Source organism: Pinus tabuliformis, chromosome 1_2, assembly GCF_031772625.1.
Source record: "Pinus tabuliformis cultivar Carrire ecotype Pingquan chromosome 1_2, CPIR1, whole genome shotgun sequence".
NCBI classification, from domain to species: Eukaryota; Viridiplantae; Streptophyta; class Pinopsida; order Pinales; family Pinaceae; genus Pinus; species Pinus tabuliformis.
This window is the reverse complement of record NC_142298.1, coordinates 1,270,834,649-1,270,848,775: the sequence shown is the minus strand read 5'-3', so window position 1 is coordinate 1,270,848,775 and position 14,127 is coordinate 1,270,834,649. Positions and strand designations below refer to the sequence as shown.

The 14,127-nt window shown below is 40.1% G+C and overlaps 1 pseudogene; it reads left to right on the top strand.

Annotated features, from left to right (window-relative positions):
* Window positions 1–6,002: 6,002 nt before the first annotated feature.
* LOC149210855 (phenylalanine aminomutase (L-beta-phenylalanine forming) pseudogene) lies at window positions 6,003–12,718 on the top strand (annotated as a pseudogene).
* The last annotated feature ends 1,409 nt before the right edge of the window (window positions 12,719–14,127 follow it).

Below are 14,127 nucleotides of genomic sequence, written 5' to 3'. Positions count from 1 at the left end.
ATACCAACATAAAAACTACCAAGGCACAACTATATTTCAGTCAGAAAGGAAATAAACCAACATATCACCATGATAGATAATGAGATTGGAACTATAATAGCAGTCGCTCATCAATTAATAAACAGGAAAAGTTACAACCATTGTTCTGACGTCGACCCCTCTCCTGGCTGGGCGAGTAACTATATGTGTCTTGACATGCATCTCCTCTCCGGCAACATAACCTCTCTAGCACTCACTAGCATTCCTCCAAGAACTCAACATCCAACACTCCATGACCAATAATCATCACTACTATCACTCAATCACCAAATCACTAGCATAACACTAACACCAACACTCTAGCTTGTCCAATGCATAATGACAAGCTTATATAGATGAAGAAGGGAGGAGGATGCGATGAACCGGGACACCTTTCGCGGATTTAGCAAAAGCCATAAAGATGGATAAAGCTCGACAAAAGACTGATTTTTTATTCTCAGAAAAGCTCCATGTAATGAAGGAAACAACAGTCGGACGTGCATTAAGGCAAAAAGCACGACTAAATTTGCTTGGCGCGACTGTTGCTCTAAGACAAAGCGCCAATGGTCATGCCCTCTTTTGAGGATCTCCACCATTGGCGCGGGTAGAATACTGTGGACTTGCGCCAATGGAAAAATAGCACTTTTTATGGATGATCTGCAGAAGGTGTCTTTAGGGAACATGGAGTACATACTCAGGGGAACATAATGCAAGTGTTTTTAGCCTTTGTCACTTCTTATAACTCTCGGGATGTGTCCTCCAAGGTACGACAAGAGGAGTAACAGGGATGGTGACAAATTACTGTGTAACAAGATCTCTGCAAGACTGAGCTTCATTCCCTGCATCCAAGATCTGCCTTTTCATTAGAACCAACAAACACATGATTTTATTCAATCAAACTCTTTGCACTTATATCTAGCCTAAGATTAGTAGTTATATCAGTCATCTCAAGCCTTTAGTGATCATAATTTGCTGAGATTGACTCGGAGAGAGCCCTCTCCCAACCTGGTAGGGCTAGCTACCAGGTTAAGGGTGGTTTGATGTTGGCCCTCGATCTTACCTTTCTCAGCTTGAGGTAGATTTAGGCTCTAATAGATTCTTCATCAATGGTCCTGATAAGGAATTAACCATTGTCATTGTATTTCTCCATTATATATGGTCCTGCCATCTTGTCCTCAGCTTTCCATTGAAATCCTTGTATCTTGAATCATATAATAGCGCCCAATCACCTGGATAAAATTACTTTTATTTAAGGTGTCGGTCATGCCATATCTTTCTTTGAAGTTGGACCACCTCTAAGTGTAGAAGGGCCTGCATTCTCTATTCATCTAGTCCATTCAACTGAAGTAATCTTTCCTGTTATGCATGGCTGAGATCTAGGTCCAGCTGAGCTGCCAACCTCTATGTGTTATATTCAAATACTATGGACAAAAAAGCCTTCTTATCGTAGACCAACTCATAAGGTGTGAAAAATGTTGTAGTCTTCCATGTAGTGTTGTAGGCCCAAGTGGCCTCAACCAGGCGAGTTGCCCAATCTTTTCTACTACTGCTCACCACTTTAGTCAAAATCTCTTCCAACGTTCTGTTAGTGACTTCCACCTGTCCATTTTCCTACGGATGGTAAGGGGTGGAAGTTCTGTGATTAATCCTGTGATGAGCTAGAATGTCTTTAATCAGGTTATAGGTAAAATAACTTCCCTCATCTGTGACTAACTCTCTTGGGTAGCCAAACTTGTAGAAGATATTTTCCCTCAAAAACTCAGCCACTTTTTCTTTTGTTGCTGCCTTGATTGCCTTTGTTTCTGCCCACTTTGTCAGGTAGTCCATAAACATAATGATGTAAGACTTTTGTTTTGAAGGAGGGTTGATAGGACACACAAAGTCCATGCCCTACTTCGCAAATGGCTTGAAAGTCACTTGAGATTGGAGGGGCATTTCATCCCTTGGAGTCGGTTTCCCCATCCTTTGACATCGGCCACATTGGCTGATGTATCTCCTAACATCTTGATGAAGAGTGGTCCAATAGTAGCCTGCCTGTAGAATTTTGAAAGCGGTTCTTTTTACTGCAAAGTGGCCTCCACAGGGCCCACCATGACAGGTTAGGAGGATGTCAAAAACTTCCTCCTCCCTAACACAATGCCTCAAAATCAAATCTGGGCCAAGTTTAAATAGCTTGACCCCAATCCATGTGAATGGGGAACTTTTCCTCACAATCTTGCTCTTCTCTTTTGAGGATAGGTGTGGCGGGAACTGTGATGAAACCAAGTAATTTGCTATATCAAAAAACCATGGAGAGAGTACTGAGATAGCAAACAAGTGTTCATCTGGCATTTGATCATCCACCATCCCTTCTTCACCTACAGATAAATCTAGTCTAGACAGAAAATCAACAACAACATTTTCCTTACTTGGCTTATCAACATAGGTCAAATCAAATTGCTACAATAAAAAGTAACCATCTAATGAAAGAAGAATTTACACTAGCATTTGCACCAGATGTTGCAAAGGAAACGCCGTAAGGCATAAATTGAGGAACAATCATGACACGGAAATGGGAAAAATGGGAAAATCTAAATAAGATGCAGAGATGGTTAACGTTTTTTTGTGTTTCCTCATACTGTTGATGATGTTGGAAATTTTTTTGACATGATGAATATATTGGGCTTTGATAATAAAGCATCTGAGCTATTTAGGGTGTCATTGGTCTGGAGTATGCAGATGGTAAGAGTTGTAAACAAAACAAGGTACAAAGGCTAGCCAGTCTCCCACGGACAACCAAGTTACTGTTCTTGGTGAAAATTTGCATGCCACTTTAGAAAGTAGGGTTACAAACGGAAATCAAGTCGGAAATCAAGTCGGAAATCGCAGATGGACAGAATCATAAAAGAAAAGCAGGTACAGAGGCTAGCCAAGCTCTCGCAGACAACCAAGTCACTATTCTTGGAGAAAATCTGCCTACTACATTGGAGAATGGAGTCAAAAATTAAAAGAACGTCAAATATGCCCAGAATAATGTTGTCTTGCTCATGAATGCACACCAATATCATATAAAGAATGTGAAAGCTAAGTAGGTCCAAGCAGAAAGCAACACCTTTCCACCAATTATTCTTCCCCTTCTTCAAAATGATGCTTTAAGAAGAAATTTGGACATCGATTTGGAGATTGCAGATGTACAGAATTATAATAGGGAATTTTGCGGAAATTTGCATTGCCACCGAATTTCACAACAACAAGGGTCAATATAGCTGAATCTTGTGACTATGATATCACAAGCCATTGTTCTGACTTTACCTCGTTGACTAACAAGATTATTCACAAATTAAATTAAATTTAATTTGATTATAGATTCTAAAATATTCTGGAAATCAGATAAATCCTGAAATATTCTCGGAATAAGATAAATAGAAATTATGGTTGAGTCCAAAATATTCTGAAATCTGCCATCTAAAAAAATGAGTTACCCAGATTAATATCATCTCAAATCAATGAAACAATTCCTTTTCCTCTCCTTCAGATGAAAGATTTGTTCTTCATAGGTCTGATCAATCAAGGTACAAAAAAATGTGGATTTGGACTGAGGTGAAAAAATAGGCCTCTAGAGGCTAACAGAAGAATCTTGCACTGCCATCATATCCCCCTCATGGAACTTGGATGCATTCTCCTCTGATAGAATTAAGGAGAATATTAATGGGGAACCAAATCCCAATTGGGAGATACCACTGTACTAGTAAGACTTGCAACATTGTGGACATCACCACAGAAGAGGCAACCTTTCTCTCTACCTAGTTCATTGAAATGGGATAACATGGACATTCCTTAACAACAACATATTTGGCAAGATAAACCATCCCTCATTCAGTCCAAATTCAAAAGGTTTGATCTTTAGTATGAAGTTTTAGACTATGCAGGGGTTTAAGTAGGGCCTATTGTGGTTCTTAGCCAATTTGGATCCTACGGCGAAATATTCATAGCTGAAGTTGATGGGTTTTCTCTCTACAAGTTAATTCAAATGGGACAACAGGGGGCATTCCTTAACTGCGACACAGTTGGCTAGGTAAATCATCCCTAGTTCAGTCCACATTCAAACGGCCTGATCTTTACTATAAAGTTTAGACTATGCAGGGGTTTAAGTAGTGCCTATTTAGGTGCCTGGCCAATTTGGATCATAGGGTGAGATATTCACAACTGAAGTTGATGACTTTGATTTTCCAAGGCTTATAAGATATAATAATAAAACACAGGTTTTTGTGGTTATCCTTATTACATTATGTCATACATTCAGAGAAGAATTGAAATTAATTATCCCAACCAGCTTCTAAAAGTTCAACTAATGAGGCAGTGAAAGACTCTGAGATTAAAGAGTCCTAGTTAGCAAATCAGAACCTAGTTGATGTTATGGACTCTAAAAACTGTGTTAGAAACAAAAATCAAGTCATATATGGCCAAAATAATGCTATCTTTTTTATGAATGCTAAACAAACTGATGGTTTGAGCCAAAATATGAAAACTGGTCTGGAGTATGCAGATGGACATATTTGTAAAAGGAAACAGGATACAGAGGCTAGCCAGCCTCCCACAGACAACCAAGTTACTGTTCTTGGTGAAAATTTGCATGCTACTTTGGAAAGTAGGGTTACAAATGAAAAGCAAGTTGAATATGTATTATGACCAGAATAATGATGTCTTGCCAGTAAACACAGTTCAACATCAGATGAAGAATATGGAAGCTAAGGAGGTCCAGAAAGGCAACAACATCTTTCTGCCAATTACTCGCACTCTTATTGAAACTGATGGTTTGAGCCAAAATCTGAACATTGGTCTAGAGATCGCAAATGGACAGAATCATAAAAGAAAAGCGGGTACAAAGGTTAGCGAGGCTCTCGCAGACAGCCAAGTCACTGTTCTTGGAGAAAATCTGCCTACTACATTAGAGAATGGAGTCAAAAATTAAAAGAACGTCAAATATGCCCAGAATAATGTTGTCTTGCTCATGAATGCACACCAATATCATATAAAGAATGTGAAAGCTAAGTAGGTCCAAGCAGAAAGCAACACCTTTCCACCAATTATTCTTCCCCTTCTTCAAAATGATGCTTTAAGAAGAAATTTGGACATCGATTTGGAGATTGCAGATGTACAGAATTATAATAGGGAATTTTGCGGAAATTTGCATTGCCACCGAATTTCACAACAACAAGGGTCAATATAGCTGAATCTTGTGACTATGATATCACAAGCCATTGTTCTGACTTTACCTCGTTGACTAACAAGATTATTCACAAATTTAATTTAATTTGATTATAGATTCTAAAATATTCTGGAAATCAGATAAATCTTGAAATATTCTAGGAATAAGATAAATAGAAATTATGGTTGTGTCCAAAACATTCAGAAATCTACCCTCTAAAAAAATGAGTTACCCAGATTAATATCATTTCCTTAAATACAAAATCTTCGTTCAAGAAACTTGCAAATCAATGAAACGATTCCTTTCCCTCTCCTTTAAATGGAAGATTTGTTCTTCACAGGTCTGATCAATCAAGGTACAGAAAAATGTGGATTTGGATTGAAGTGAAAAAATACCTAGAGATAGAAACATTTCTTCAAGTTTCACATTCAATAAAAATTTGCATAATAAAAAATGTAGATTTAAAAACTGAGTAACTCTAAATTTAAATAAATTTATATTGATTTATTAAAACGATTATATTAATAAATGTAAATATAGTTGATATAAGTCGAAAATGAAAACGTAATACTAATATTAAAAATAATAATAATATTTTGAATAATAAAATTAATTCGATTTGCCAACCATGGCTGGGTTCCCTAATCCATGGGATACAATTTGAATTTTGTGTATCTTGGTGCAATTAACAGCACCATGATGGTTATAAAGCCATGGTGTTGTCTGTGAGAATTCCATGGTATGCTTTCAGGATTCTGAATTTTGCATCAGTCTGTAATCTTTGAGCTAGTCTGCAATGGAGTACTTCCAATTAAATAGTAACAATTGTATAACTGCCCGTTCTCGTTCTTGTCACGTGGAGGACATCATCCTTCTTATCAAGACGTTCAACGAAACCAACTGCATCAATGTCGATGGCTCCCGCATCAGCGTTGCCCATGTCACAGCCCTGGGCCGGAGGCCCCAAGTGAAAGTGACACTAGATAATCATGCTGGGAATTGCAGAGAACGGGCTGAGAGGTGTTCGTTGTGGGTGCAAGAGAAAGCGAAAGGAGGAGCTGATATCTATGGCGTGACCACTGGATTCGGCGCCTGTTCAAGCAAGAGGACCAACCAACTGAGCGAGTTGCAAGAAGCCCTAATTCGATGTCTGCTAGCTGGAGTATTCACCGGCCCTTCTTTGTCACCGGGGGAGCTCTCCCCCATCACCACTCCATGCGCCATGTTTCTGAGAATGAGTAGCTTCATCTATGGCTGCTCTGGGATTCGATGGGCGATCATGGAAGCGCTACAGCAACTTATCAATTCTCATATCACGCCCAAATGCCCCTTGCGAGGCTCTGTAAGCGCTTCAGGTGACCTAATTCCCTTGGCCTACATAGCAGGTCTGCTAATTGGGAATCCCCAAGTCAGGGCTCGAATTGGGGCTCATGGTGAAGAACAAGAAGTGCCTGCACCAGAGGCTCTGGTGAAAGCAGGTCTGCAGCCCTTCAAGCTCCAGGCCAAAGAGGGCTTGGCTCTTGTCAATGGCACTTCGTTTGCCACTGCCCTCGCTGCCACCGTCATGTATGATGCCAATGTTCTGCTCTTGCTCGTGGAAATGCTCTGTGGAATGTTCTGCGAAGTCATCTTCGGGCGGGAAGAATTCGCGCATTCGCTGATCCACGAGATGAAGCCGCACCCCGGCCAGAGAGAGTCTGCGGCACTTCTTGAATGGCTTCTCAGAGACAGCCCCTTCCAGGAGCTTTCAAGAGAGTATTACAGCATCAATTCTCTGAAAAAGCCCAGACAGGACCGCTATGCTCTGCGTTCGAGACCCCAGTGGCTGGCCCCTCTGGTGCAGACCATAAGAGAAGCCACGACCACAATTGAGACAGAGATCAACTCTGCCAACGACAATCCCATCATCGACCCTGTCAACGGCAAGGCCCTCCATAGCGCCAATTTCCAGGGCAGCGCAGTGGGATTCTACATGGATTATGTTCGTGTAGCTCTGGCTGGACTGGGGAAACTCATCTTTGCACAGTTCACAGAGCTCATGATCGAATTCTACAGCAATGGGCTCCCGGGCAACCTTTCCCTAGGTCCCGACTTGAGCTTGGACTATGGCTTCAAGGGAATCGACATAGCCATGGCTGCTTACAGTTCGGAGCTTCAATTCCTGGCTAACCCAGTCACTACCCACGTTCACAGCGCCGAGCAGCACAACCAGGACATCAATTCTCTGGTCCTCTTATATGCCAGGAAGACTGAAGAAGCTCTGGATATCTTAAAACTTATGTTGGCATCGCACTTATACGCTCTCTGCCAGGCAATAGATTTGCGACAACTCGAACAAATTCTTCTAAATATTGTGTTAGGAATCATCTCAAGCGTTTCAGACGAATGCCATCTCCCGGAATCCATTAAAGAACAGCTTATTAGCGTTGCCAGGGGTATTCCAGTGTACACATTTAGAATCCCCCTGCAACCCTTCCCTCCCACTTGTCTCTGCCCTCAAACAAACAATTCTTGACACCATTGTTACATTCCACGATATTAAAATTGTAGAGCAGATAACAGAGTTCGAATCCCACCTCAAGCATCGCCTTGAAGAGGAGATAACAGTAATCGTGCTTTCATCCGAGGAGCGCACCAACAGTCACATGCTGGAAGGCTCCTGTTGCAGAACGTTAATCCATGGCTCTAAATTCTTTCCTCTGTATGCATTTATCCGGGAGGAACTCAACGCGATAATGATAATTCCGAGGACAGACCACACGCCCCAAGAGGGCACCCAGAAGGTATTTGATGCAATTGTTGATGGCCGAATCACTGCATCGCACGAAATACCGTCTCAGTCCCTCGCGCATGTCGAGGTTTCTGCCAGTCGAACGATCAATCATTGCCGCAATTCCACGACTCTTTAAAAATGTGAACCTGAGAAACAGGAAACTTGTACACTTGACGCAGGATATGCAAAACTAACCTGTGTCGCTTCAGACCTCAGGGCAAGTGACTCTTCTGTGTCGCTTCAGACTTCAGGGCGAGCGACTCTTCACTGACCAGAACGTTTTTCATCGATGATCTAATGGCTAGAGATGATTTAATCGTCTAACAATTCATTTAACGGCCCACGTTGAGACACGGTGGCATGGAGGGGTCTAACAATTCATTTAACGGCCCACGTTGAGACACGGTGGCATGGAGGGGAGTTCGTCTGAGAGGGAACGCCTTACGGCGTAAAAATTGAAATACATAAACATAAAATTACTCTTAAAAAACCTTTTCTAATATAATAATTTTAAAAGAATATATTAAAATAGAGTAGTAAGGAAGGTATCATTGAGGGGAGTGTTGTTTTTCTCCTCCTTGCATGATCTGAGGAGGATGACAAGTGGAAAAGTGGTTCTCTGCATAAATATAATTGTAAGGAAGTTCTTCCAATTTTGACTGTAGTTGTCTAAGTAAATTTAATAGATGTAAAATTAAACTATTAATAACAAAAATATTGTGTAAGTAAATAGACATTAAATGTGAATGTAAGATAATATAATCATTTTTGAGAAGCCATTAAACAAAATATAACTTTTTTTTAATAAATTAAAATAATTCATAAAATTAGGAAAAAATGACCTGAAAGTTTTTTTATTTTTTACTTTCAAAAAAAATTTACAATATAAAAAATAGTTTAAAATAGTCTCTAAAATGTGGTTTAACATTTAGGTGAGGAAATTTAGTCCCCACAGATTTTGTAATCCAACTATGAACAAAATTATGTATACCTGAAAATTGTTCCAGGCACAATTTCTACAATTGAAATAAAAAAACGTGATACTTCAGATAAGATAAACGGATGGAGGGCTATGGACAGCGTTATCAGGTTTTCTAACGTGATACTTCAAATAAGATAAACGGATGGAGGGCTATGGACAGCGTTATCAGGTTTTGATAAGAATATCAGGGTGAGAGAATTGGGCTAACGATGGATGTAACAAAATTTATAATAGGTGAAATATATTTTACAGGGGAAAAACAAATTTTATCTGGGCGGAAGCAATAAGCGCTAAATAATTGAAACAACAAAAGTCTTATTAAACCGAAATGCCATGGAACAGGGACAACCTCTCTACAGAGTGAGGAACGAATTAACATGACCCGACCTACCCCGTCGTTCACTTCTTCTCAAACTCATTAATTAGTGTTGATTATTTCGAGAATTAGACGTCCCTGTTAAAATAAAATTATTCTTAAAAAAATTCATAGACACTTGAATATGACAGCTATATTAAAACTCAATTATCTTTTTTATCTTTAAATTTTAAATCTAGGCAACCAATGAGTAATACGAATCACTCTAACACTGAATGGGAAATGGTACACACCTGGAAAATGTTGAACCTAATCTCTTCCTTTGCATTATCTCCATACAAGGGTTTATGTTGTTTTTAATGGAAGAGATGAATGCCGGAGTCGAATCTCCTCATGAAACAGTAATTAGACCAAATCTAATTGCTTATGTGGAATTTTTCTTCGATATATTGTTGTCTGTCCCTATAATAAATGCCATAAACAAATTCCTCAAACTCTAAAATCTCGCTGGCATAAAACTGAATCAGATTTCATGGCACACTTCTCAATTCTCGTAGAATCCGCTCTCATAATAATTATCATTCAAGCAACTGACTTTTTTTTTCTTTAACCTAAGAAATCATCATGTTTGGAGCAACTATCAATGCTACTCATTATTGGACCACAAAATCTATGGGACCAAAACTCCTCCTCTAAGCACATTTTCTCAACTTCTGATCTACCTAGTTGACACTACTACAGCAAGGACACTTCAAGAGATTTTTTTAGACAAAAAAAATCTTTTATTTTAAAAAATCACTTTCTGTTTTACTTTTTAATATCAATTGAATTATCTTAAATATAAAACTTGACACAAAACAGTTTGAGACAAAAATATGTTAAGACAATTTTATATTTAAGGCAAAAAAATTAAGACAACTTTAAATTTAAAACAAAAACAGTTTGAAACAAAAATATTTTAAGAAAAAACATGACAAAAATGGTTTAAGATAAAAATATTTTAAGATAGACAAAAACAATTTGAGACAGAACTATTTTAAGACAAAATTTTATATTTAAGACAAAATCAGTTGAAAGCAAATTTAGTTTAAGTCAAATTTATTTTAAGACAAAATTTTATATCTAGAACAAAAATAGTTTGAGACAAATTTTACAATTAAGACAATAACCACTTAAAATGAAATTCATTTAAGACAATTAACAATTAAGACAAAATATATCAAGTTAAGAAGATATTCTCGAACAAGTTCATCTTCTCCTTATACCGATGCTGTTATTTTACTTACCATTCACATTATGTTATATAAAAACAAAGATGTGTCATACTCTTCGTTTTGCGGAGTAGCCAACTCTAAAAAACTTTGACAACTTTTCCCAACAAAATCTTTTGCACATCGATTCTTATTCTCTCCCTTCCATCTCTACTTATACATTTAGAGACAATTTGTGTATAGTTGCATTCAATGATAATATAAATATTCGAACAAACTACCTATCTAACTTACAAATAATATTAAGGCAATTCTTAATTACTTCAAAATTATTCTAACAAGCTGCAAGATTGCAATGCAAGGTAAATACAATGTAGAGGTTTAGTAATTACCCAATTTGATGAAAAGCTTAATCAGGTCACCTGATGGAAGCTGTGAGGTCGATCATTGTCTGAAAACATTGACGGAAGAATACGGGAGGCTAACATTGATGGTTAGCTATTCGAAAACGGGAGGCTCTGCACATTTCAGTAATGTGAAAGGAGGAGACTGAAAAAAAAAATCTAAATAAAGAACCGATGGTGGAACACAATCGCTCACGCATTCAAACAACTTTCAAATTTCTTTATTCACGAAGCCACTCTGCTTTATATCGAACGCAGCCTTTTTGCTTTATATTGAACGGTTATACGCTTTTTTCAACGGCATAATATCTAAATGAACGGCTAATTTTCAAATTTTACCTGCCAACTCACAGGACCGCTATGCTCTGCGTTCGAGACCCCAGTGGCTGGCCCCTCTGGTGCAGACCATAAGAGAAGCCACGGCCACAATTGAGACAGAGATCAACTCTGCCAACGACAATCCCATCATCGACCCTGTCAACGGCAAGGCCCTCCATAGCGCCAATTTCCAGGGCAGCGCAGTGGGATTCTACATGGATTATGTTCGTGTAGCTCTGGCTGGACTGGGGAAACTCATCTTTGCACAGTTCACAGAGCTCATGATCGAATTCTACAGCAATGGGCTCCCGGGCAACCTTTCCCTGGGTCCCGACTTGAGCTTGGACTATGGCTTCAAGGGAATCGACATAGCCATGGCTGCTTACAGTTCGGAGCTTCAATTCCTGGCTAACCCAGTCACTACCCACATTCACAGCGCCGAGCCAGGGGTATTCCAGTGTACACATTTAGAATCCCCCTGCAACCCTTCCCTCCCACTTGTCTCTGCCCTCAAACAAACAATTCTTGACACCATTTATATTGAACGGTTATACGCTTTTTTCAACGGCATAATATCTAAATGAACGGCTAATTTTCAAATTTTACCTGCCAACTCACAGGACCGCTATGCTCTGCGTTCGATACCCCAGTGGCTGGCCCCTCTGGTGCAGACCATAAGAGAAGCCACGGCCACAATTGAGACAGAGATCAACTCTGCCAACGACAATCCCATCATCGACCCTGTCAACGGCAAGGCCCTCCATAGCGCCAATTTCCAGGGCAGCGCAGTGGGATTCTACATGGATTATGTTCGTGTAGCTCTGGCTGGACTGGGGAAACTCATCTTTGCACAGTTCACAGAGCTCATGATCGAATTCTACAGCAATGGGCTCCCGGGCAACCTTTCCCTGGGTCCCGACTTGAGCTTGGACTATGGCTTCAAGGGAATCGACATAGCCATGGCTGCTTACAGTTCGGAGCTTCAATTCCTGGCTAACCCAGTCACTACCCACGTTCACAGCGCCGAGCCAGGGGTATTCCAGTGTACACATTTAGAATCCCCCTGCAACCCTTCCCTCCCACTTGTCTCTGCCCTCAAACAAACAATTCTTGACACCATTGTTACATTCCACGATATTAAAATTGTAGAGCAGATAACAGAGTTCGAATCCCACCTCAAGCAGCGCCTTGAAGAGGAGATAACAGCAATCGTGCTTTCATCCGAGGAGCGCACCAACAGTCACATGCTGGAAGGCTCCTGTTGCAGAACGTTAATCCATGGCTCTAAATTCTTTCCTCTGTATGCATTTATCCGGGAGGAACTCAACGCGATAATGATAATTCCGAGGGCAGACCACACGCCCCAAGAGGTCACCCAGAAGGTATTTGATGCAATTGTTGATGGCCGAATCACTGCATCGCACGAAATACCGTCTCAGTCCCTCGCGCATGCCGAGGTTTCTGCCAGTCGAACGATCAATCATTGCCGCAATTCCACGACTCTTTAAAAATGTGAACCTGAGAAACAGGAAACTTGTACACTTGACGCAGGATATGCAAAACTAAGCTGTGTCGCTTCAGACCTCAGGGCGAGCGACTCTTCTGTTTCGCTTCAGATCTCAGGGCGAGCGACTCTTCACTGACCAGAACGTTTTTCACCGATGATCTAATGGCTGGAGATGATTTAATCGTCTAACAATCCATTTAACGGCTCACGTTGAGACACGGTGGCATGGAGGGGAATTCGTCTCAGAGGGAACGCCTTACGGCGTAATTAGGTATTCATCAAATACCTAATTGCAGCATGATCAGTGTGTACGAGTGTTTGATAATCAGTGATGTAGTGTCTGAACTTGTTTAGAGAATGGAATACAGCTAGGAGCTCTTTCTCGGTTACAGTATAGTTTAACCCTGCCTTGGAAAAGTTTCTACTGACAAAATATATGGCATACGGTAGCTTCTCTTCAACTTGTCCTAAGGCTAATCCTATGGCTTTGTTCGACGCATCTGTGTGAATGTGGAAAGGTAGGGCCCAGTTTGGACCTCTCAAGATAGGTGTAGTTACTAGCTTACCTTTCAATGCATCTAGAGCCTCTTGACAACTGTCAGTACATATAAACTCAACATGCTTCCCCAAAAGACCAAATAATGGAGAGGCTAGCTTACTGAAATCTTTAATGAATCTTCTATAATATCCTACTAAGCCTAGAAAACTCCGAACATATCTTACCTTTTGAGGAGGTCGAACCCTTTGGATGATAGCAATCTTGTTGGGATCCACCTATAATCCTTGTTGAGAAATTGTATGACCTAGCACGGTCCCTTCAGTCATCAGGAATTCACATTTTTCAGGATTGAGGGATAGGTTCATTTCAATACACTTGGTTAAAACTTTTCCCAGGTTAGTCAATGCATCTTGGAAGTTGGACCCATAAGGAGTAAAGTCATCCATATAGATTTCCACCGAATCATGAACCAGCTCAACAAATATGCTTAGTACTTCTCTCTGCAAAGTGGCAAGAGCATTGCATAACCCAAAGGAAAGGACCCGGTAGGCAAAGGTACGCCATGGACAAGTGAAAGTGGTATTATCTTGGTCTTCCGGACTGATTTGGATTTGATTATACACACTAAACCCATCTAGGAAGGAAAAGAACTTCTTCCCTGCTAGTCCATCTAACACTTGATCTATGAAAGGTAAAGGGAAATGGTACTTCTTGTTGGCTTTGTTAAGATCTCAATAATCTACACAGATTCTCCACTTCCCGTTTTTCCTGGGCACAAACACCAGAGGAGAAACCCACTCATTGTCAGAGATGGGGTAGATGAATCCTGCATCTAGCAACTTTTGTAGTTCTTCTTTGACAATGTCCTTAAGGGTTGGATTCATTCTCTTCTGAGGCTACCTGACTGGTTT